Source organism: Ammospiza nelsoni, chromosome 15 (assembly GCF_027579445.1).
Source record: "Ammospiza nelsoni isolate bAmmNel1 chromosome 15, bAmmNel1.pri, whole genome shotgun sequence".
In the NCBI taxonomy this organism is placed as follows: domain Eukaryota; kingdom Metazoa; phylum Chordata; class Aves; order Passeriformes; family Passerellidae; genus Ammospiza; species Ammospiza nelsoni.
In genome coordinates, this window is record NC_080647.1 from 11849960 (window position 1) to 11874121 (window position 24162).

Consider the following 24162-nt stretch of genomic DNA (forward strand, 5'->3'; position numbering starts at 1 on the left):
TCACCAAATATGAATTGGTGAGGTAACCACCATGCTTGTTTTCCTTTGACATTTCCTTGAAACCCCTCTCAGCTGGGAAGCCGATGCATTGCACTTGCCTGGCATCAGGCAGACAGCAACTGAGGCTGAATTTCTGCTCTCCATTGCTTCAGCTCTCTGTCCTTTCATCTGCTTTGTGGGTGTGCTGCCAGTCACTGGGGTTGCAAGTGGGGGAGGACAGGGTCAGGCATCTTTCCTGCTTGTCCATGTGCTTGTCCTCTGCTATGATCCCTCAGCGAGTGGCTGGAAACAAATATACTGATTAACTCCTTCTTGGGGTGATAGTAGTGGGAATGAGCTACAGATGCCTTTAGAGGATCTGTTCCATTGCTGACCAGTGTGCTTTGAACAGGGGGTTCCTTTCAGCTGTGTCTCTCCCCACATATGTTTTATCCATTTTCTTGATTTCCTTCTCTCCTTGCATTTTCCTTCTATATGTCTTACCTTATGAGGCAAGTAAGGAGATCATCACAAGCTCCATGCCTGCAAAGAGACAAGGATGAGTTCACTAGTGCTTTGATCTTGATAAATAGTCATTCAGTGGCACTGCCAGGCTTTCAGAGAGGAGAGATCTACAGGCAGAGATTACCATTTCCTTAATGAGAATGTCTGCATAAACCATCAGACAATCTAGCACATAATCCTTCTCCTTTTCCTCTCCAACAGTTGTTCCACTGCAGGACAGTGCTTTTGGGTAGTTATTCCCAGCATTTAGAGTTTCCTGATGCCTCCCTGTAGATATGCTACAGGAAAATTCCAACTGGCAATTCATGCTGGAGAGCAAATGTGGGGCAAGTGTCTGTGATGGAGAGGCACAAATCATCAGAGGGCCTGAATTCAGCAAGATGCATTTTTCTCCTCTGGGCATTCCTCCTTGCACAGCTTGCTGGTTTTGTGGCCTAGTTTTAATGAGAGATTTTTGACAATAGTTGTGAATATTGACATTTTCCTCTATTTTATTTTGTTTTCTTCTTTGGTTTGAGTTTCTTTTTTGGTTCTTCACACAGTGGAGTGAGGAATCTCGAGGGTGTCAGATTCAGTTCTACTGATGGCAGGTAACATGTCCTAGAGTCTGCTTTATAAATGCCCAAGGATGGGTAAATGTATCTCTCCCCCATTATTTCTATTGAAAAGTAGCTTCTGTTTCATCCTTCTGGTCATAGAAACATTATAATTTCCAGTTCAAATTTACTCATGGTCTTTTTATTCTTCTTTGGTTATTTGTAGTCACTGATCTTGACTAGCTATTTTTCTTCCTCAGTGTTTGCTTTTTAGTTATTTCTGGATTGCAGTGATGACCCTTCTTAGCCTCTGTTTGGTTAAGCTAAAAAAAGCTGGCTACTCTGGTCTCTCTGAGAGGAATGTGCCTTATTCTGATTATCCTACCAGTCTTCGTCAGACTCTGGCTTTTTTTACAGCACACACACTGCAGATCAGTATGTGTGTGCTGAGGAGGGGCCCCCACAACACCCTCTGTGTCCTGGCTGGTTCCCCCAGGTTGTGACTGTTTTAAATGGCTTTGCTCATCACAAGAGTCACATGTGATCTTCAGTAAATACATGTTTTTAAACTGAAGCCCCAACCGCCATTCACTGAATGCAAAAGCAAATTCTTGCCTGTGCAGACTAAGGAATGGTGTGTAATTCTTTAGGGAGTTTGAAGATGGAATTTTTGCTGGGACAGTCCAGGTGCTGAAAGTATTTAATAGTTTGATTGTCTTGCTCTGTGAGAGCAGGACAGTTATTGCCATCAGTCCCTTACACTTGTCTGCTCTACTTTAAGTTGCAGTCTCTGCTTCTCTAGGCAGGATCCTGCTTTGTAGTAATAAATGGAAGATTTAAATACAGTAGTTACTGGTTGTGTGTGAACTCTGTGATTATTTGCAAATCACCACAAAAGCTCCCAAACCCAATGCAATAAAGTCCATATCAGGGTAAGTTTTGCCAGACAGCCCAGATGGTGCACAGGGTGGCCACTGTAAGCCTGATGCACTGATGTCTGAGAAAATCAGTCCCTGGTCTGCAAAAATTAGTGAGGGGAGTTATTGTGCCATGTGAAAGCGTGGGAGGTGCAGGTAGGAACTAAGAGCTCAATGTAGTTGTAAGGCATAGGTCAGAATTTCAGTTAGGGTAACAGAGGAATTGATGGCACTGTGTGGCTTTCTGCCAGCTGTACATTGGGCCTAATATTTGTTTTCCCAAGTAAAAGGGTCCAGTCAGGCAGCCTGCCTGGAGAACAAAGGAGCAAAACAGATTTTAATTGCCCAATGGCCATTCTTTCAGCACAGATCTGTGCTTATGTGCCAGAATAATTTGGGTTTGTGTCTGACAGGAGATCTGACTTGTGGAGGGACTTTAGTCTGGGCTGTTATTCTTGGAGGACTGGGGAAATGAGGACATATTCTCCCTGCCCTTAGAGTATGCACCTGAAGGCTCCTTTCAGGTAGGAGCTATTTTCTGTTGGTGACCAGAATGGTGAATGATGTGCAAGCTCTCTTTAAAGTAGCATGAGAGGGGAAGGAAGAGAGAGAGAGAAAAGGGACATAAAGGTCCTGAAGGGCTTTCTTCAGCCTAGCTTAATTTGGAGGTGACACTTCATATGTCAATTTAAATTAAGCCATTTCAAAGAGCACCCACCCCAGAGCCTTTGATGCACTCCTAAGACAGCAAGTGTGGGGCACATTGGGTGACTGACACAGTTGAGGACAGAGAGGGAGGGAGCAGGAGGAGCTGAGATGAAGCATTGCATGGCAGGGCTGCTTTGTCCCCTGCATGTGCGATCACATGTAATTGCCAGGCTGTAGTTCACCCCTGTTTTCTTTATCACATGTTTGGGTCTAGTGTCTGCTGTGTTAAGTTCAGGTACCTCATACTTATGTCCTGGTTTTCTGCAGCTCTTCTCATCTGAGTAAGGTTTAAACAGGAGTCTTGTCTGGGTGTTGGACAGTTAAAGCTCTAGAAAGCTAACACCTGCATCTGCAGCCTTGTCCCTCCTGTGCTGCTGAATAGCATTTCATGATGGCAGGGAAATAATTCAGTACAACCAGACCCTGCTCTGTGGGCAGTGAATAAGCTCAAGTGAAGTAGAGGTCATTCATATTAATCTGAAGCAAATAGGATTGTGGGAGAAGAGGGTGAACCCCCCTTTATGTACAAATTCTATAGCTCAGAAGCTTAGGAAAGACTTAATAGTAAACATTTGCAAAGAATCCATCACCTTTTCCAAGAGGAGAAACAAATGGTTTTCCTGCTTCATTTTGTGCAGGTCTCACATTTTGGTATGTATGCAAATCGTGCTGGGTGGCAGTGTCTCATACAAATCAGCTTGAAATGCAGAGGCAGCCATGCAAGCAAAATGGCTTGTCTTTCCCTGCAGCTGCAGTGAGACTTCCAGCACAGGAGACCTAGGCAGGGAGAGAGCCTGATTTGTAAGGAAGCATCAGGAAGAGAGAAGAAAACCAGAAATCCTAAAATGCTGTCCCACTAGCAGAAAGCCTTGTGTCCATGCTACGGTGCTGCCCCGTGTTTTTGATGACCTGAGGAGGATCTGGCACTGTTTTATTTTAATTTGGGTTTTGCAGTGTCCTTATCCTGACTTCTCAAGGCAAGGAAATATATGATCAACTCATGGCTGTGCAGAACTTGGTAGGTAATTTTTGGGAAGAAGAGAAGAGCGGCACTTTTTTGAGATCAGGACTGAAGTGGGCATGGAAGATAACACAGATGTGAAACATAAGCAGGCACCTTTGCAGGAATATTGACTGCCCATGTAAAGGCAGTGGGTGAGGGCTGGGCATTAATTACATTGTGCTGCTGCTGTTCTGTGTCTCACATCCTTTGTGGATCTGTGAATCAGGTTTTTTCACCCTGTTTAACAGTAGCTACTGATACACCTGCATAGAATCATCCTAATTATAAATCGAATGTGTCTCCATCCCCTTTGCAATATTTCTTTTATGAGTTGGGTAGGCATCAGGCATTTATATTGTCAGGAATGAATCCCCTGTTTTCTCCATCTTATACTGTGCTTTTCCTTCAAGTGTACCAGGAGCAAGTATCCAGCTGGGTGGACTGAGTTTGACTTTGAGTCTGCAGTGTCTCTTGGTTAACATGGCAACAAGACCAAATGTTATTTAATTTTAATGATAGGTGACAGCAAAACAGAAGAGAAAGGGGAATGGAAGCTGATCAAAGTTCATAGAGACATGTACTTCCTTGGCTTGTTTTTTTTTTTTTTTCCAGCCAGACCTTTCTGGAGTTCTGGCTGTTTTGACCCTGCTGGGCTGGATTGTGGGGGTCTCTGAGCAAGTGTATGCAGAGCACTGCAGCAAGCAGGAAAAGGGCTTGCTTGGCATTACCAGCATCTTCTCTGTGTAAGTGCAGACACTCCCTGTGTTCAGGGAGGTGAGCTGAGAGGGAACACTGATGTGGCTGCAGCTTCTTACTGCGCCTTGCTGGATTATTTCCTGTTTGCTCTTTGATCTTTTTTCACACTGAGTAAGAGGCAGCATGACTGCAGTGTGATGCTCTGGCTGCAGACTGCATTGTCTTGTTGAAAAATGAATTGCCTCAGAGCCTTCAGTCGATCTCCTGAGCTATTTCCTGTTACAGCTGGGAAAGCTGGGATTTCCATGTGGTTTTGAAGCTCAGAGTTCTGATGTACAGCGAAATCCTGTCTCTGTGTTCGTTCATTACTGCTTCTGAGCCCTTCTTTTCTCTGCCATTATCTCAAATGCTTTTGGAAACTTCATTTTCAATGTACTGTATCATCTCACTTGAGTTCCCTTCTGTGGGCATCATAGTTAGTAGGAAATGCAATGCTGGTTTGAAATGTTTGCAGACAAGATAGGGAAAAATACATCTGTAAGTTATTAGGGGCGAGAGTAATGTCTTTTACCTTTGGAGCTAACAGATGTTTTCTGCCTTTTCATCTGCCAAATACTTACACTTTCCAGCACTGTCTGCATCTGGAGGTTGTGTCTGGGCAGGGAATTATGTTGGACATGTAGCCTGGGTGAAGCTGCCTTGGGCATCTCCTGAGTGCTCTGGCTCTGTGGCTCAGCCCTGCCATGCATTTGTATTGGTTTTAGCATTCCACCTCTGGTCACTCATGAACTGATTCTGTAGTGGGAGATTTTGCTATTTTATTTTGTAACAGTTCATCCTGACATGAACTGGAGAATCTGGGCTGTCCTCTTCCCTTGGTACCTGAACACCTCCTTCCCCCAGCAGTGACAGCCTGTGCTTGTGACACATCTGCCTCTGCACAGTGGTGGCAACAGTTGGGTTTTCCTGCGAGTTCCTCATCAGACCTTGCTGGAGATTAAGCAAGTTAAATCCATATTTTTCATTGACCAGACCATTGCCCTCTATAAACAATCTGTAGACAAAACCCCCTTTTTTGATTGTGGTAGAGCTGTCCCATTTGTGAGGTGTTGTGTGTGGAGGTCAAATCTTTGGTTAATGTTTCATTTCTGTGGCCTTTTGAAATTGTGTCCATTCCATTCCTACCGTGTTCCTGGTAGAAAGGGAGGAGAGATACCATAACACAAGTAATGTCCTCATTTTTTCCAGCTTCCTGTGATACACAGATACATGATTGCCACTTGTTTTTGCAGGTTTTGGCAGAAGTAGTCTTTAATTGCAGCCCCAAAAAGCATTAAACTCGTGTTGGTTTTAATTGCTAAGGTGCTGGAGCTGCTTTCTAGAGGTGCAAAACACCTGGGAACTTCATTTGAAATGGCAAGTGTTTGGTGCTTCTGAAAACAAGTTTAGTGTGGAAGGAAGCACTAGGAGGAGGAACCTTTTGTATTTTCATTTCTCTCCCTCTGCCTTGCAGGGATCTATGTCCAGTGGTGCTTTCCATGAGCACAGCTGGTGCCATACTGCAGTCACTGGGTTTCCAGCCCCATCACTGGGCTGTTCCACTCTCTCCATGGTTAGGAGGTGTTTCCTAGCTTGCAGCTTAAAACTATGGACAACCTATACCTGCTGCCAACATCATCAAGGAAGAAAGGCAAGATGCAAAGGCTGTATTTTAATTAGGCTGCAATCTAATTAACTCATGTGTGAAAACAGGCAGACTGCACACTGTGATTTTTTTTTCTTTTGCTCATTCCCACCTCTTTGGGGATTTGTTACCAATCTTCCTCTCCCTGTGGGAAGGACCTGGAATCCAGGAGTTTTGAGCTCTGTTTGTGGCAGTGTATTGCTTCACTTGTGACTTTGTGCAAATCTGTTTGGATTTTGCTTCTGGGCTTTACAAACATAGGAGAGAAACTAGCACACTTCCTCCACTTCTCAGCATTGATTGTGAGCCCTAATTAACACTTAGAAAGGAAGGGGCTTTAGACTACAGGGTGCTGCAGATGTATATTGCTGTGGGAATATAATTAATAAATAATAGCACATATGGTACAGGAGTTCCCACACTGCATATTCGGTTAGTTTATTTTCATTATTTGTTTACTGCACACAGTCCATATCAGTCATTCATCTATATCTATATCTATATCTATATCTATATCTATATCTATATCTATATCTATATCTATATCTATATCTATATCTATATCTATATCTATATCTATATCTATATCTATATCTATATCTATATATATATCTATATCTATATCTATATATATATATATATATATATATCTGTCAGTCATACATATATATATATATATATCCTTAACTTTTTATAACTGCTTGAGAAAAACCTGGGTAGGAAATACTAATATTTTCCCTCCTAAAGTACTGATTTAATGGTTCTGTGATCCCAGGTAAAGAAAAACTCTTAGTGTCCTGCTGTTGTTTGGTGTCAGTTCTCAGATTCCAGCTCTCCCATCATGGCCCTGGTCACAAGAGAATGGGACAGTTCTGACCAGGTAGTCTGACCTGCCATGGATCACAAACTTTTATCCAAAGATTTTTACTTCAAGCTCATCATTTCTGCTTAGATTAGAGCAGGTCATTTAGACAGACATGCAGTGGGGATGCAGAAGCTGTAAGTCACTCATGGCAGAGCCATTCTTTCTGGCCCTCAGCACACTCTGTAAGATTCCTGCCTTTCTGAGTCTCAAGGTTCTCTTTGCAGCTGCAGTCCTTAGACACTGAGGTTCCAGAGGGCCAGGGAGTCCTTTGAGGAAGAAGCCAGTACACATATATATTGGGTGGACATTTTTTGTGTTGATGTCTTGTTATCCAAATAGTGGAAGCTTCACTAAGAATCACTTGAGGTCTCAAGTATTTCTTTAACTCTTGTGCTTAACCCTACCAGGGAAACATGTTCATTTTACTTAAACAATTAGTGTAGCATATTATGGAATGGATCTACCTGATTTATTTCCAGCAGCTGATGAGACCAGAAAGTTTGGGATATTGGAAAAGGCACAGAATTTTTCCCTGCTAGGAAGGGGACAGGAGCCAATGGTACCTGTGTGCTCTGGGTCTGGAGAGCTCCACACTCCACTAAGTGGGTTTGGAAAGGTTAATGGAGAAGGTGCCAGCAGATGGCACTCATGAATACACAACATTGTCTCAGGGGCCCCAATCACTTCTGGCATGTGTAGCAGAAGTGCAGAATAGGGCAGCATCCACCTGCTGTAGGGCAGGGGGCCAGGGCTGCAGTGAGCAGAGTCTGGGGCTGGTTACACCCTGTTTCCATTCAGAGCAGCTCCTCTTTCTGGGCCTGGTGGGTACCAGGGCACTGAAGGGATGTGGTGATGCAGCCCTGCTAGTTCAGTGATGGCTGTTGTCACCACTAGAATTTGGGATTTTTTGACTACAGGATGGCCTACATGGCACCAGGCATGCTGGCATCAGATGGGGTGGCACATTCCTGCCCAGTGCCCTCTCCTGGGACAGTCACTCCAACTGCTGTCTGGCAAAAAGTGGCCAGAACTGGGGCTTCATGCTGCTGGCATTTGTTCCTGGTGGGGTGAGCAGTGACATTCAGCTTTCATTAGAAGACAAAAAGAGCACACCAGGACATCTGAATGCACATTTTCAACAGCCAGTGAAGGCAATGTATGGGCTCTGTTTCTGAGCCAGAAGAGCAGCCTGTTCCTGGTCCATGGGACTTGTCAGTCCAGCAAAGATTAGTGAGGCAAAAGCAAAGGCTGTAAAGCTCCTCCTGCCCAGCACTGGTGAGAGGAGGTGATAAGGGATTCATTGTACAACCAGGAGATAATTGGCAGCAGTAGAATGAAGCATTGCCAGTCTTTTTGCTATAGCAATTGTCCAGACATTTTGTTCACAGCTGTGATTCACCTTGTTGTGCAGACAATCTGTTCCTGACCATGCAGTATCTCAAAAAGAGCACAGCTGCCACACAAAATCACGTGGGATTGCCCAAGACTGTGCAGGACTGAGAGTGAAAATCCACTTTGCTGGTGCAGAGCTTGGGGAAGGCAGGTGGCAAAGGGACTGGACCTCCAAAGGGTGAGTCAGCCTCCTCTTCCCTCACTACAGACACCAGTAAGTGTAGCTAGGGCTGTACAGTCACTGCTTTCCTTGGAGAAGGAGCTGGGTCTCACGTGCCTCAGCCTGAGCTGACAGATGAGATCTCTCATGGGAGGAGGAGCCCATGTCTCATGTGATGACAAGCTTGAAGGAGCAGCGTTGGGTCTCTGTGGTGATGTCTGTGTGGAGAAGTGAACAGAGAGATTTTGGCTTAGCTGAAATGCATAATGCTTGTCTTACCTCCTTCTGTGCCTCATACTGCAGCCAGGCTTGAAATGTCTGCCCTGTGTGCAGGGGGAGTGGGACGAGGCTGTCTGCTGGTAGCCCTGACTGTATCTTGTCCTGTAGGTGTCAGCTCCAAGGGGACACTGGTCAGTGTGACTGGGCTTGGACTGAGCTTCAGTCCAAGTCAACAGAAGCTGAAATATTGGTGATGGGTAAGCCCATCCTGTTCAGCAGTATGTCTCTACTGGCCAGCTCTGAGTCTGTGACCAGGTGTCACTTTGCCCTGTAAAGAGTGAGTGTGCCCAGCCCACGTTACTCCCAGAGCTCTGCCCCAGGGAGCTGCTCTGCTCAGAAATCGCTCCTTACCTGCACAGCCCACAGATGTAACAAAGACAGCATGTGCCAGAAGGATGGTGTTTCTCTTCCTCTGGTGATGAGGAATTTATCTGGCATTTCCTCCCTTGCCTTGTTGAGACTTTCTGAACTTCTGGGATTTTCTCCCCTCACCATGGGACAGCAGCTGTTCCCTCTGGGGCAAGCACCCCTCTCCTCCTGGAGCAGTGGCTCTCCCCTGAGTTGTGCAAGATAATTGGGCTGTTCCCCTGGTGTGGAACCAATGGCTGTGCAAGGCCACTAACAAGGAGCCGGGGTAGCAACAGGATTAAAAATATGTATGAGCAAACATCTTGTTTCAACTGCAAGGATGCACTGAAGCGTGAGAGCCTGGGTCCTGCAGACAGCCAGAGGCAGAGTGGATTGGCATTCAGACTGCAGCTGCACAATAAAGCCACACTTTAGCACAGGAAAAGGAGGGCAGGAGCCCAGTCTTACTTACACTGCTGTGAGCTGGAGGAATGCCATGGAATCACCTGTTACATTTGGCTGCATCCTGGAGTGTGGATCCATGGGATCAGGAGAGCAGGTGGGTTACCACAAATCCAGCACTGCCTCTGGCTCTGTTCCTCCCTGACAGTGCCTCCATATGGGATGGGACCTATCATTGAGCAGATTGTTTGTATGGAATCATTACCTGCTCCATACAATCCTGGGAGGTGAGTACCAGGTGTGATGCCCCATCCTGGTGGGCTCCATGGGGCACTGGCAGGAGCTGAGTGTGACTGTCAGTGCAGGTGTCACAGTGACACAGAGGTGGAGTCGGTGCTCCAGTGCAACATGCTGCTATTTCCTTAATGAAAAAATAAAGATATTCAATTAATTTTAAATTCATTAAATAATTAACAGAATTAATTTTAATATCTGTTTTAAGGGTGATTGTTCTTGGCTGGGTTGGGTCCCTATAAAACTTCACAAAGTCATTTCAGATGGCTGAAAGCTGTCAATTCACCCCAGTCACTTTCCTCTCATTCAGTGAAGATATTTTAGGAGGAAGGTTTATGACATATCTTTGCATTGAAGAGCTTGGACTGGCAGGGAGACTTACCAGCAAAGGCACTTCCATGACAGTGAAGGCTGTCTTGGTAGCTTGGCTGAAGAGATGAAGGCTTGATGTGAGATCACTCTTATAAGAGAAATTAACTTGCTCATTGAAGGAGATGGTTTCTCTGTTTATATGCTGGATTTACCAGGGATCATAAATCTCTGAACTTTGAATATTCTGGGTACCAAAAGAAGGAAATATCTCATGGAACATGGAGGTTAGCAAAATAGTTGGGCAAACTTGCAGGTTTGTAGCCTTTGTGATGCATGAGAGCACCCAGACACTATTGTTGGGACAGGGATTCTCTGAGCCCATGGGAGTTTACTGGATTCCCAGATATCAGCAGGTCTGGAGTGGAAGGGGACTCTGACCTGGCACTGCAGAGCAGGACATGTCCAAGCTGCAATCAGTCTCTGTTCAGTGCCATTGATGGCACCTGTTTATCTTGCTAATCAGACCTTCCAGCCCCATCTCATATATTAGCAATTGCAATAGAAATAATAATTGGATTCAGTCCATTGCATTTAACATTTTAATGTAAACTGGATTTCTTCCTGAACCCAGCTCTTGATTGAGTGACATCTTTGAGCACCAGGTTAATAAGACTGACTGTATTCTCTATGCACCCGAGTTTCCCAGTCAGAGGTGAGGGTTGAAATGTACTGTCATGTTTTATACATTTGACTCAAGCTGGCCAAAAGGTCATACTTACAATTCTTGAAATATTTTTTCTTACTACATTTGATTTTGATCCATACTGGATGGAGAATAAAACTTTCACAGATTTTCCATAAATTATGTTCTTCCACCCTGTGGATGCATGCTGAAATTGGTGCTTCCTTGAACTTCTTAAAGAAGCTGGTCACTGAAAGTGTTTTGAAAAGATGTCCAACAGGTCTTACCCTTTTCCTATAGACTGTTATGTGGCCAGGGTCTCAGGAATATATCTTTCCTTAATCTTGGGGTTCAAAACTCTTCTACTGTTCAGGTACAACTTGTCAAACCTGTGTTGTTTTGTACACTGAAATGCATAATTCAATAATCATGAGAAATAAAAAAAACACTCTTTTGTCAGAAAACTCATGCTGCACTGCTTTCTGAACTCTGAAATTATGATAAAAGGATTATTTCTGGGATAGTGGCTTTCTGTCTTCAAACTAATATTTGGTTCCATCTATGCTGTGTCAAAGCAGACTGTAGCTGTCCCAATGTCATGGAAGATAAATCTATGGAATGAACTCCTCCTTGGTGTTTGTTCATGCACACTGCTTAGCCCTCACTGTTGCTTATGGAGTTCCCTTTGTGGCCAAACAAAACCAAGGGTTTGGAGACAAACAGTAGAAATACTGCTTGGCATGAACAAATCTTGCACATTTTACTGGCTGTGTCCTGATGTAAAGTGAGCTGCAAGTGTGTGCAGGGGAGAAAGGGAAGGAAGGTGCTGGAGGGTTCACAGTGAAGAGAAGAAGGAGATACTTTCCACTAAAGAAGTGCACTGAGGTGATCTGTACATCTGAGGTGATGTAAGTTCTCCATTTACCTCCATGATGATGTGGTCAGTCTCACTAAGTCAATAGTCCTTCCTCTGGGCCAGCTTTCTGAAATGCTGCTTGAAGTGTCTCACTTAATCAGGTTTCAGAGGAATCTTTCTCTTCAGCTTTGCAAATGGTTTGTATCACAAAGACAGTCTCAGTCCTGTTGCTGTAGCTGGTATTGGGCACACTAAAGAAGAGAGGGGCACTTCAGCCAGAGCAGTTGGTGCCTGTGTGCTGCAGCAGAGAGCCCAGAATCTTTAATCCAATGTCAACCACTCTGCCTGGTCAGCAGCTGGAGAGTTTCTTGCATTTTAATTTTCCAGGTCACAACCCCAGTAAGCTTGGGAAGGGTATTCTCTAAGTCAAGACAGGCATTCTCTATCATGCTTTTTCTAATTGTAAGGCTTCAATCTTTCAGGCTGCTGTGGAAGTGCACAGACAACCCTTGTCTCTGGTCTTCTAGTGCTGGGAGAGCACTGCCCTGAGCCAGCCTGGTAGTAAACTCTGTCATGGGATATTCTCCAGGAATGAAGCCTTCCTTTGTGGAAAGGGAACCACATAAAGACCTTTTTCTTCTTCAGGCCCTGTGGGCTGATGTTATCCTGATGCCTATGGTACCTTTGCATTGCAGCAAGCTGGGAACCTGCATTCTCCAGCCCTCACAAGCCATCCTGCAGAGCTGTGTGTTTGCACCTTTGTTCATATTCACCCCTGACACCCATGGAGCTGTGAAATCAGAGTTCATACGATCTAGGGTGAGGGTAATGCTCAGATTCACAACATTTGTTGTGGGAACAGTGGATTTTCAAGGGAGAGCTGAATGAGCAGGAGGAGGCACATGGACATAAGGATCCACTTTCATGTGTGGAAGGAGAAGGAACCACTAGAGATGAAAGCAGCCTCAGGTGTCTCATCTTCTTTGAAGGATTAGCTCAGACCCTCTCCTGTGATACCATAGCTGAAGGTCTAGGGTCTGTGAAGGGTGCAAACCTTTATGAGTTTGTCTGTGCTACAGGCCAGCCAAAGGTAACTCAGCCTGGGCCTGGAGTCTTTCTGACTGGGTTATTATGGGATGATGAATTGAAAATAAAGCAGAGCCTTTCCTCTTCAGCTTGTTGGTTTCTGGATACGAGTCTGTATTGCCACCCTGTTTTGTAGTGCCTTGCTGCTTCCTTCACAGGTTGGCTCCCTTCCTGCTCCCATGGAGCCTGTCTCATAGGGAAATCATGGACTTCAGTGGCATCAGATTTTCTGCTCTCACGAGAATACCCTGAGGGCAGCAGGAGATGAGGTATGGCAAAGTTTTCCTAGCAGCTGCTCAACACTGCTTCCCTTCCACAGCAAACAGCACTCAAGTATCTTCAGGCCAGAATCATCCCCACGTGAAATCTTCTGGTGATGGAGTGCAAAAAAGAGCTCTGAATCCCTGCCTAAGCCCTTTCTGCTCCTGAAGCATAACTGAATTCAGTGGAAAAGAGCCAGAGAGCAAGATTTTTTTATTGCAAACATGTCTGGCCAAGAAACAAGCATTTAAAAAAGATTCAGTAGTGGTCCCAGTGTAAAAGCTGTTAATTCCATTTCATTTTCTATCAGCCTGATTTGCTTGAATCAGTTTTCATACCTTTGCTTTGGATGTTACCCTCATGTGGTTTTGGTCTGGGATGTTGAGATGCTCTGGACAGTCACAGATTAAATACTGGCCTTCATATTCAGCATTTCTAAAACTCTAGAATGCCAGGTACCACCAATGGTTTACCCTTTTCAATTCTGTACATCAAGGTGGGAGCTCAGCAGGTCTCCCACTGACAGAGTTGAGCTCAGCTATCAAGAGCTGAGGGCTGTGCAGGCAGGGCAGCTTCACACTTGCTCCACTCAGTGCTTCATTAATTAGTCTTAATGATTACATTGAGGTGAATGTAAATTAAAACCCCAGATACAGACACTGCCATAGTACGGCTAAGCCTGAACTGCCACAGTGTGGCAGCCTGTAAAATGGTGGCATTTCACCTCTTAAGCTCTCTGTTTTGATGTCTCTTGGCAGGAACAAAAATTGGTATAATTCCTGCTCACAAGTAGCTGGGGAGAAAATGGAGAATGTAAAAATCTAGTATGCTGGCAAATGCTTTTCATATTAAAACAAAGATAAACAGCCTGGAGAATGTTTTTTCTATGCCTCACCCACCTCTAGACATTTTGCAAGCTGAAAACAGAGGCACGGTGATGTGTGGCTGTTCCAATGAAGAATCACTGTTGAATGACTATTTTTGGAGAAGATAAATTTGCTGCACATACCCATCTTGCTGTGGTGGTTTTATTGTCAGATTGTGCCTTTAAAGTGTGCTGTACCATAGTCATGTATGGATGTTCCTGCAGGGGAAGGGATCTCTCACCTCTGCTGAGATTCTCTGGTGCAGGGGATTGGGCATGGTCATGTATTGTGAAATCTGGTGTTTGTGCTGTGACAGCTTGCCCACACTCCTCTGGGTGAAGAACCTTATTCTCTGGTGCCAGGAAGGCCTGGAAACCATTCTGTGCTGTTTGGATAGATAGGGTGGATCTTGGCTTTCTCAGTCCTGAGAGAAGACTGAATTCAGCATCTTGAGCAGATAAAATTCTGCAGACAGGTGGGTCATCTTTGCTTGTGTTCAGTCAAATGGGATGTTCCCTATGGAGGAGCATGGTTGGTGTTTAAGTGCAAGCCAGACAGGATTGGATTTGACAGGGATTGTCCTGAAAAATTCTGGATCCCACTGGTGTTTCTGCAGGAAGCTGTGATGTGTTCTGTTTACAAGCTGTGTTCAGGTAGGGCTTGATACATTCAAGCTAGTCCTGCTACTCCTGTTGGAAGTGATTTAAATTGCAATTCACAAAGCAAAAAGGGGGCAGGGAGTGACACTGGGGATCCATGAGAGGCACAGCTACTGCTGAGCTGCTGCCCAGCCTGAGCTGCTCTTTGCCTCAGCTTCCCCTCTGCCAAAGCTGGAGGAGCAATGCTGTGGGAAGAATCACTGAAGACAGCTCAGGTAGGATTGCAGAGGACAGGTATGAGCAAAATCAGCTCCTGTTGTTTCCCTCTGGCAAAACCCTCTTCCAGGGTGGGATCTCCTTGCAGTCATTCCTGTCCTTTCTGAGAGAGGCAGGATTTGGGAACCTGATGCCTACTATTAATCTGAGAGTGCTTCTGTTGTCAACTGCTTATGTGTAATCAACTGGGTATTTGTCTTAGCTTTGAATTTTATATCACACACCTCCCCTCCCCAGAGTAGGAGAGCACTACATTCAGTTTTACTAGCTCCTGGAGGTGGATTATATCCCACTTGATTGTTTACAACAGTTGTGAAGATTCAACACAATTTTAATGAGGTATAGCAGTAGTGTATTAAGAAATGTATCTATTAAATGCAGTCTTTAGTAGTTGATTGGTATTTAATTGACATGTGTTAATAGTCCTGTTAGAGCTCAGTTAAATCCACAGTTGAAGCACTAATTTTGAATAGGGAAATGGTTTGAGGTAAAAATATGTCCTAAAAGTACAGCAATTTTTAATATAAAAACTTGATTACTAAATAAAGTGTTAAGTGTATTAATAAAGTCTTATGCTGACTTTAGCAAGTGTTTACACTTAGTAGATATTTTTAAAACAGATTATAGTGACATAAAAGACACATTCTGTCAGTTGTTGCTGGAAGATTCATAAGGACTTATCTATGGAGGTAATTTCTGTTTCCTCTTAGGAAAGATTCAGACTTCATCATTTTACAGGCAAATTTTTTTTTAAAGTGTGCTATTTAACATGAAGGTGGGCTTTCTTCTCCAGGAAGTTGGTCCTGGCGATCAGCAGTTTGGTAACTGAGTTTCTCCAAGCTATGGTGTTACTGCCATCCACAAAGGTTTCACACTGCACACCTCAACCCACTGTTATTGCAGCCACAGGAGGTGCCTTGCAGGTCTGAGTACAGGGTGAATGAATCCCTGTTTCACCAGGACATGGTGAAGGACAAAGTATTTCCTAGGTTGAGAAGATCCCAGGGGAAGACACGGTGTTTGGTGCCTTGCCTGATCCCACAGGTTTAGTTTTCAGGGGATATCTTGGACCTGAGCCGACAGGGATCCTCAGGACAGCAGAATTCTCTTTGAATGAGCTTCATTGCTGTAAGTCTGTGCCCTGCCCTGAGCAGGATTGAAGGACAGGAGTGGGAACTATTCTAACCACTCACAGCAGCTATCTGCAAATGGGGTAAGCTAGGGCACAGAGTCTGTCAGTCCTTACCCTGCAGGAGGCAGCACGTGAGAGCTGCAGCGCCGTGGGAAGGCCTCTGTGCCAGCCTCACTGTGTCACTTGTCCCAGGCTGTTACTGTCCTGATCCCACGTGAGCCCTGGGCACTTCACTGCTCAGCAACTTGAATCAGTCCCAGGCAGCACCTGTGTGTCCTCCCTGCTCTGTTTTTGCCTGGATGTCAGCGCTGCCCAGCTGAGCAGTGGGGACCCTTGGCTGCTGGCAGGCTGCCTGCCTGTTCCCATCGCTACTGTCGGTAGGTGGTTCCTGTCTAATGAAGCTCCTTGCCAAGGGAGGCTGTTGACGTGCTCCAGCATTGCCAGATGGTCCCCTCACCTCTTCTTCCCTCCACTCCCTTGGAAACATTAATGATCCCTAAACCTCTCTGATGGAGGGGCTCCTTTTTGTGACAACCTCATTACGTGGTTATCAGAAGCTGCCACTATCCAGGTTGTCAGGACAACCAGCTTGATTCAGAGCCGCTGGGAAAGGTCTGAACCTCAGGCAAATAACCATGCCCAGCTCCCAGCAGATGCTCACCCACAGCCAATGGCTGGGCAGCCATGACGTCATGGGCCAAGCTGGCCTCCAAATTCAATTGTCAGCTTTCAGCATCCCTCCGTGTCGTCCCCCGCCCCCAGTGCTCTCCACTCCAGCCCCTGGCACAGTTAATCAGGTGCTGCTGTTGTGCCACTCCAGGCCCCCCTGGAGCTGCCTGGTCTCTGCAGGGCAGGCAGAGGGGCTCCCTCAGTCCCCCGTGTATGTAATGCAGCCTTGGGGAGGAGTGGGACCATGGGGCCAGGTGCTGGTGCCTCAGCAGCCTGGCATGGGGGAAACCTGCAGGGGACTGGAATACCCACAGCTCTTAGGGGAAAGAATAGGTTGCGTCTTATTGGGGTTTTGTTGATGGGGATGGATTGACGGTTGGAATTAATTTTATCTGTAAAATGAGCTCTCTGGCAGCTACCATTGAGTGTGAGGGGCTATTGGGATCCTTAATGGGATAACCTCTTCTCATCAAAACCTACTGACACCCCATCAGCAGTCACACTTACTGCTCAGACTGTGTCATGTTTGCCAGCAAGGTGTGATAAATGTGGCAGGACCAATTTTGGTGTAGATGAAGGCTGTGTTCAGGATTTGGGCAGGCCCTGGGATCTTGGAGGCTGGACCTCATGGGTGGGTGTGTGGACTCTCAAAGCATTTCCAGCTCGCTGGGACGTGCATGTGACAGTCACAGGGAACTGATGTCTAGTAGGGACTGACCTGCTTTCCTATGCCCTGTGAGGACAAAGCCATCACCATGTCCATATCTGGGCCAGGTCACTCAGCCACACTCTGCAGGTCAGGCACAGCCCAGACCATCCCAGGTGGACCCATGGAGCAAGTCCAGCTTGCACTGCTGAGCCTGGCACCCTGGGACTGTGTAGGTACCTTGACCATGCAGTCATTATTTTTTTCTTTTTTCCCCTCTCCCAGCAATGTGCTTGAGCAACGTGCCCATTGTCAGCACATGCAGCTGCTTATAGAGTGCAGCAGAGCCCTCCAGCTCCAACAGGGTCAGCCTCATTACAGCTGGCATGAGGAGCAGGGGAGCTCTGCAGTTTGGGCAATTTCCCCTTTGTGGCCTTTTGCTGCCACTCTTTGTCTCCTTTGCCAGGAAACCATGGGACAGGCATGCAAAGTCAGCTTTCTATCAGGTATGGGACAGCTGACTTCCATTTAACAGCTTAAAGATAGCTGGAGAACCCTGGAAGGCTGCTTCAAGGGCTTTGCGGTCTCCAAAGGCCAACCTGAAAGGCACAGACATTTAAAAACCCTCTGTAAGTTTCAGGCAAACCTCCACTGTGCACGGTCAATGCTTGCAAAGTTTCTTTGGCTCCCAGGAGAGTTGTAGCTTTGGACAGGGCTGAGTGTAAGAGATCTGATCTGCTTTTTTACTGCATGCAGTCACAGAGTCAAGTTTCTGTTCTTTCACAGGGGAAAGGAAACTGAAACTCTTCCTTCATCTGTTGTTGCCCAGCCTTTGGCAAAGGGCAGCCTGACCTGGGCTTGGTGCTTCAGAGAGCCTGCAGTTTTCTTATGGTGCTCCTATGAACAGTTCTGCTAAAAGTTTATTCTAAAACTAGATTTTAGTTGGACTTTTTAAAAGGAATAGAAGTGATTCACTTGCGGATTCAGTCCTAACAACTGTAATTGCCTGATTTCATGCTCTGTGTGCAGCTTTTCCTTGAGCTGCCTCCCTCTTTTGGAAGCCTGTGAGCAGGACTTGCACTTCCCGCGGCTCGTGGTACTCCAGGGTGTGGGGCTGGTGAATGACCCATCAGTCTTTCCAAAGCCATTGGGAAGGATTTTTACTCTGAAGGTGGCTGGTCCCCCATCTGCTCAGTCCTTTCCTGCTCTGGGCTGTTGTAAGCAGCAGTTTGCAGCAGCCAGTGTGGTTTGCAGGGCTGGGTGAGCCTGCAGGGACCCTGGCAGCTCCTTCAGCTGCGTTCCCTCCTCGCTGCAGGCACGGGACATTCCTCCAAAAGCTTTACATGGACTTCGACAGGAGAAGAGCCGAAGGCCAAAACCTGCATCCTCTGCTAATTAACCCCCTTGGGCTCAACAAGAGTGTGTCCTCTGCAGGAGTCACCCCACTGCTTGTCCCAGCCCTCCTGGATCCATGCAGTGCTGTCACTGGACATGACACTGTCACATGGACACTACATGCAGCAGAAAATAGAAGGCCTCTTCTTCCATTGTTGAGGAACAGCAGATTTTCATAATTCCTGCTTACCTCAGAAGATCCTGAAAGTCATCTATCCACAGGAGTAATTCTCTGTGGGAGTGGAAAGAACACTGACAATTTGCTCTATGGCTTGACTGTAATCACTGCAGAACCAGCCAGCTAAGTGACAGATTTGACTCACACTGGGGAAGAGAACCTTGGTGAGACTTCAGCTTACAGCAGGAGGGGATGGCAGTGATTCAGTCAGGGCTGCTTGTCACGTCAGTGTGCACTTGGTGACTCAGTGAGTTCTTGCTTCTGGAGAACCGGTCCTTTGAATGAGCTGTAAGGCAGCAGCCTGATCACTCGTGGTCAGAGAAGATCACATGTGGTGTGCTGGGGCTGGGACAGTTTGTTATCTCCTCTTGGATATGTGTGGCCTGCCTTACCTTTGGCAATAGCAACCAGCAGAAGGTAAGTCTTCATTGCTTGCCCTTGGCTGCTCCATAATGTGTTATTACACATACTCTGTGCATCTCCATCAGGAAAAAATCCCCAACAAATCAAACAAAAAAAATGGTCAAAGGTATGCTCAGTTTGGTATGTAACAGCACAGCCCTTTCCATTGGCAGCACTTGGGGCTGGTAGAGCTTCCTGGGACCAGGCACAGCCCCGAGCTCAGAGCATGGCTGGTGCTCCCAGCCCCAGCACTGCTCCATGCCCAGGGCCCTGTGGGCTCTGCTGCAGAGATTGTAAATTTGGTCATGTTTATTGGCAGGTTTTTTTTCCCCCCTGGAAATATTGTAAATGTCAGACCATCCTCACCAAAGCTGGGTCTATTTCTACGTTTGATGCCTGAGGAGGAGGAGCTGAACTCGTGGATTCAGAAGGAGAAGGACCACACGTTGCCTAGGGAAGCATAATTCTAAAAGAATGAAGGAGAATGGAAAACACAGACCGTGAATAAGATTTTTTCTTCTGGTGCGTAGGGAAATGTTTGCAAGGAGTGCCCTCTTTGTGGCAGGAGTGGCCGGAGCTGATGCTCCAGCCTCACTCCCGCCGGGCTTCTCCCACGTTTGGATGCGGACAGAAGCCCACAGGCTGTCACATGCACACGTCATGCGGGGGAGCCCCGAATTTCACGGTGCATTTCCTATTCCCAGCGGACGAAGACCAGGGAGGGTGATGATGCCTTTCAGGACCCCTTGCACTGCCGGCCGGCGCAGGTGGCGCCTCCCAGGTTGCCGCACCCCTCTGGGGAGCTCCCGGGGCTCGGAGGGCGGGCACCCCCCCGCGCCGCGCTTTCCCTGCGCGCTGCCCTGAAACACGAGATTTGCCCCCAGCCCCAGCCCCGGCCCGTGTGTCGTCACCGGCCGCCCGCCGCGCCCATTGGCTGCGCCAGCGCCGCTGCGGCGGCCCCGCGACGCGCGGGGCGGGCGGGCGCGCGCGCGGCGATTGGCGGCGCGGGGGGACGGGCCGCGCCCGGGGGGCGCTCGGCGGCGGCGGCGGGGGACGGGCGGGGCGGCGATGAGCGACGGCGGCTCCAGGTAACCCCGGCCGGGCGGCAATGAGCGCCGCGGCTCCAGGTAACCCGGGCCGCGCAGCAATGAGCGACCGCAGTTCCAGGTAACCTCGGCCGGGGCGGGTCCAGATAACCCCGGCCGGGCCCTGCGGCCGCCGGCGAAGCGCGGTGCCCGTGGCCGCGTCTGCGGCGCTCCGTCTCCTCCCGACGATGGGAGGATGACGCCGCGGGCAGGGCCGGGGTGCGCCGGTGGCGGGGCTGTCTCTGCGTCTCCGGGGTGCCGCTGCCGTCAGTGACACGTGTGTTGCCGGGCAGTCGGCGGTGGCCGGAGCCCGGTGTCCTGCGGGAAGGATTCCCGGAGCCGCAGAGCCGCTGCTGAAGTTGTGTCAGCGCCGGCACCGGCCATTAACGCGGCCGCGGTGCGTGTGTTCCCCATCTCCCAACAATGCCGCCTCTGGGCTGCGCTTCTGCAGAGGAGTGAGAAATTCTGGGCTATAAATAACCCCGCCTCTTTTTTTTTCTTCTTTTTTTTTTTTTTTTTTTTTTTCTTTTTTAATACTCGTTATTGGCAACGCGCATCCGATTGACCTTGGCACCTGCCAAGTTTCTCCCGAAATCCCTTCAGGGAAGGGTGGTCTCTCTCTGTGCGTGCATGGTGGTGCCTGATGCCACACTGGAGCTGGTCCCTGTGCTGGGTTGTCCCTTTGTCCCAGACTTGTACACCAGCCAGCCGAGGAAGTGCTCCAGCGCGATGTCTGGCCGCTCCAGGCTCCCCTCCTCCGCCGGGGGGGTGCACTCGGCACGAGTGGCCCCTTTTGCTGGTCACTGAGGCAGTTTGCAGATCCAGTTTTCACCGATGCCAGAAAACGAGCCTTGTTTTAAACACAGCGAAGGGTTTAACGTGGAAGGCTGAGGGAATTCAGGCAGGAGAAGCCATGGCTTCAAAGCGAGCGACATCTGAAAGAGATGGTGGGCCCCGGCTGGGAGGAGCGGGGTTGTTTGGGGCCCTGCAGCCCGAGGGGTGTCGAGGGGCTGGATTTTGCCTCTCCCCGTGTCCTTCCGTTTGCGGGGTGGGCACGGCGTGTGCCAGCAGCGAACAGCCTGGGTATCTGTGTGCAGGGCTTGGCAAACCCCCGTCAAGGCTCCGTGCCGCTGATGCCCCACCTGCCCGGATCCGAGCCGGCGCCGGGGCTGCCCGAGAGGGGACGCTGCTTTCTCTTGTCTTGCTGGGCACGGTCGGGGATGCCTGCACGGGGAGCCTGAGGCCGGAGATCAGCAGGGGCTTTGCTGAGCGACTCTCGGGCTGACATGGAGCGCCTCGGAGCGAGGAGGAGGGGGAGGAGGACGGGCTGTCGGAAGGGCCGGAGCCAGGCTGCTGCCTGCCTGCCCGAGCGGGACACAGCGGTGATGAGTCCGGCTCTCCTGGCTCCTCTCGGGTGGATCCACCTTCTCTGTGGCTGGCAGGCGGGGAGGAGGGGCTCGGGCACCGCTCTGGGAGGAGGACGCTGTGCCGGGGGAAGTGGAAGTGTGGCACATGGCTGCAGAGGAGCCTCGGCCTTCCAGTCACAGGTTACCCAATGATGTGAGCAGAATGTGGAGTAAATCAGGGGTCAGGGGTAATGGGTTGCAGGTCTGGGACATGGACAGGTGCGTTGTTCGAGGCCCGGCAGTGAAGGTTGCCATGGCAGGTCATGCATGGAGGGGAAGGGTTGCCCTGAGCCGGTGTTCTGCGGTGAGCAGGGGCTGGTGAGGGAGGGTGATGCTTGTGCGTGTGTGGAGCTGCATGGGTTGGGGCTGCATTCCTTGAGTGTGGAACTGGGCACAGGAGCTGGTGGCAGGCACGGTGCTGGGGCTGGGGGCTGGCTGGCTTTGTAGGTGGGGGGCTGCAAGCAGCTGCCTCTGGGCTGCACAGGAGGGTGTACTCTGAAGCAAGATGTGCATGGATGGCATTTCTTCACTGAGTGACTCTGGATAACTAAAAGTAAGTCTCAGGAGCTCCTGTTACAGGATTAAGTTTCAGGCCTCACGGGCCACCACTTGCAGCAGCAACAGTTTGAGAACAGCTGTGGCAGCAGTACTGCAGGAGGCAATAGCCAGGGCGAGCTGCTTTGGTTGTCACAGACCATGGGCTTGGGCCTCATTCACCTCAGGGCTCTAACACAAGTGTGCTGCCTTTTTGTAGGGACTGATGGGGGCTTTGTGCTTTCTAAGCTAACAGGCCCAGTGAGACTGTAGGAGGGTTTCCCAGAAGTTGGAGAGCATTTTACTGCTGACTACAGGGAAGAGAACTTTACCTTTCCAGGTAGACTGTTGACAGGGCAATTCCTCTGTAAGGATCTGACCAAAACTCAGAAAATGTGTGGAAGCTGGAGTCTAGATTGTCTTGTGTGTCTTGAGCTGACTCACAAAGACTAGAAAAACAAAATTGGGCACAAGAGGTTGTCTTCCTCCAGCCCCCTGTATTTCTTTGCAAGTTTCGTACATACAATTCCAGAGATAGATCAGACACATTCAGCTCTGCAACATGTTATTGGCCGTAGCAAATCCAGCTCTTGTGTTAGCCATCTCTCAGCATTTGCTCCTAGAGGAGAGCTAGTTTGTGGGGATAGTCCCATTTTCAGTTCTTGTTCCCTTTGCCTGAAGCTTTCTTCTCTTTCTCTTTTAATACTTTAATTGTGACTGTGGATCCAAGTGTCCCTGGAGCTGCCTGTGTTCTGGGATCAAAACCAGCTGGGAATCTGAAGGTCTTTCAGATCTGCCTGCAGCTCCTCCTTCATTTTAGCCATGCCTGCACAGAACCGGTCGCAGGGGAGATGTTGCCAGATTTGGCTTCCGCTGCTGCTCTGGTTGGACTCCCTGTGACTTTGGGACATCAACAGCGCTGTCACTTTGTGCTTCTCTGGTTTGAGTACTGATTTCTGTTCTTGCTGTGCTGCACAGTGGGCAGGCAGAAGCTCACTGTGACCTTCCTCTTTCATTACCATCCTTAGCTCATGCCAAAGGTGCTTGAAGCTTTTCTCCAAGAACTTAATGGGGAGGAAGGGCAGTGGTAGAAAGGAGAGAGAACGTGAATTTCACCTGCAGAAATAAACTTTTTCATTCACGAGTGCTATTTTGTATTTAGCTAGCATTTTCTCCCTGTAGCTCTCTTTTGCCTTTTACCTTTCAGACACAAATAGTTGAGTTTGTGGATCTTCCCTTATGTTGGCCTTGATTTTCCTGTTACTCGAAGTATGGCATTAGGCCGAGTGGTAATTAGTAGGTTTCACTGGGCCAGGGTCAGTGCAGGTAGAGACACTGATGTGAATTTCTTCTCTCAGACCTCCTGTCGCTGGTTGTTTCCTGCTCCTAGCAGTAATTTTATAATGGAAAAATATGATAAAATTGTGTGGTTTGCTAGTGGATAGTCTCAGTGCTTGGAGTTCTGCAGATTGTCTCCAGGTGAGCATTAGCAGCTGTGGCTTGTATGCAGTGAACAGCAAGTGTGTCACTGTGCTTTGTTGGAAATTGCCAAGGGATTCTCATTTTGCCTGTTCAGTTGCACTGCTCCAGCTCAGCTCTGACAGTGCACTGTTTGAGTTGGCTTCCTAGGCTTTCTGAGACAGGGAATCGGGCTGCAAGGTGGCACTCACTGCCTCAGGTGGTGTGGGATGTGGCAGGTTGGGTGCACCTTGCTCTGGGCAAGCACCATGGCATCTGCCCTGGCAGTCCCACTGATAGGCATCCAGGAAGCCCGTGATGTTGTTGCTGCAGTCTCATGTCCCCCTTTTCTGGAGCTCTTGATCCCAGGAAGCCGTGGGCAGGGGACAGACAGGCCTACAAGCACTCCAGGTTGTTGGCTTCTGGCTTGGGAGGGTCTTTGTGTCAGCATATGGCACCAGCCCTACCTGCAAGTCTGGCTCTAGAGCACTGGCCTAGGTGCACCTCCAGCTACTCTGATGTCCTGTCCTG

At 48.3% G+C, this 24162-nt stretch overlaps 1 protein-coding gene across 4 annotated transcripts in view; it reads left to right on the plus strand.

The window, feature by feature from the left end:
* PAK3 (p21 (RAC1) activated kinase 3) overlaps nucleotides 1-24162 on the plus strand; it is a 127179-nt gene that overhangs the window by 35517 nt on the left and 67500 nt on the right. Inside the window, exon 1 of one of the 4 annotated variants that reach the window (XM_059482657.1) lies at nucleotides 20159-20236. The exons of 1 other annotated variant lie outside the window; for it this stretch is intronic. The gene's annotated coding sequence lies outside the window, so the exon portion shown is untranslated. Of the gene's footprint in view, nucleotides 1-20158; nucleotides 20316-24162 lie in introns of those variants that run through there. 2 more of the 4 variants (XM_059482656.1, XM_059482658.1) reach the window with 2 other exon arrangements.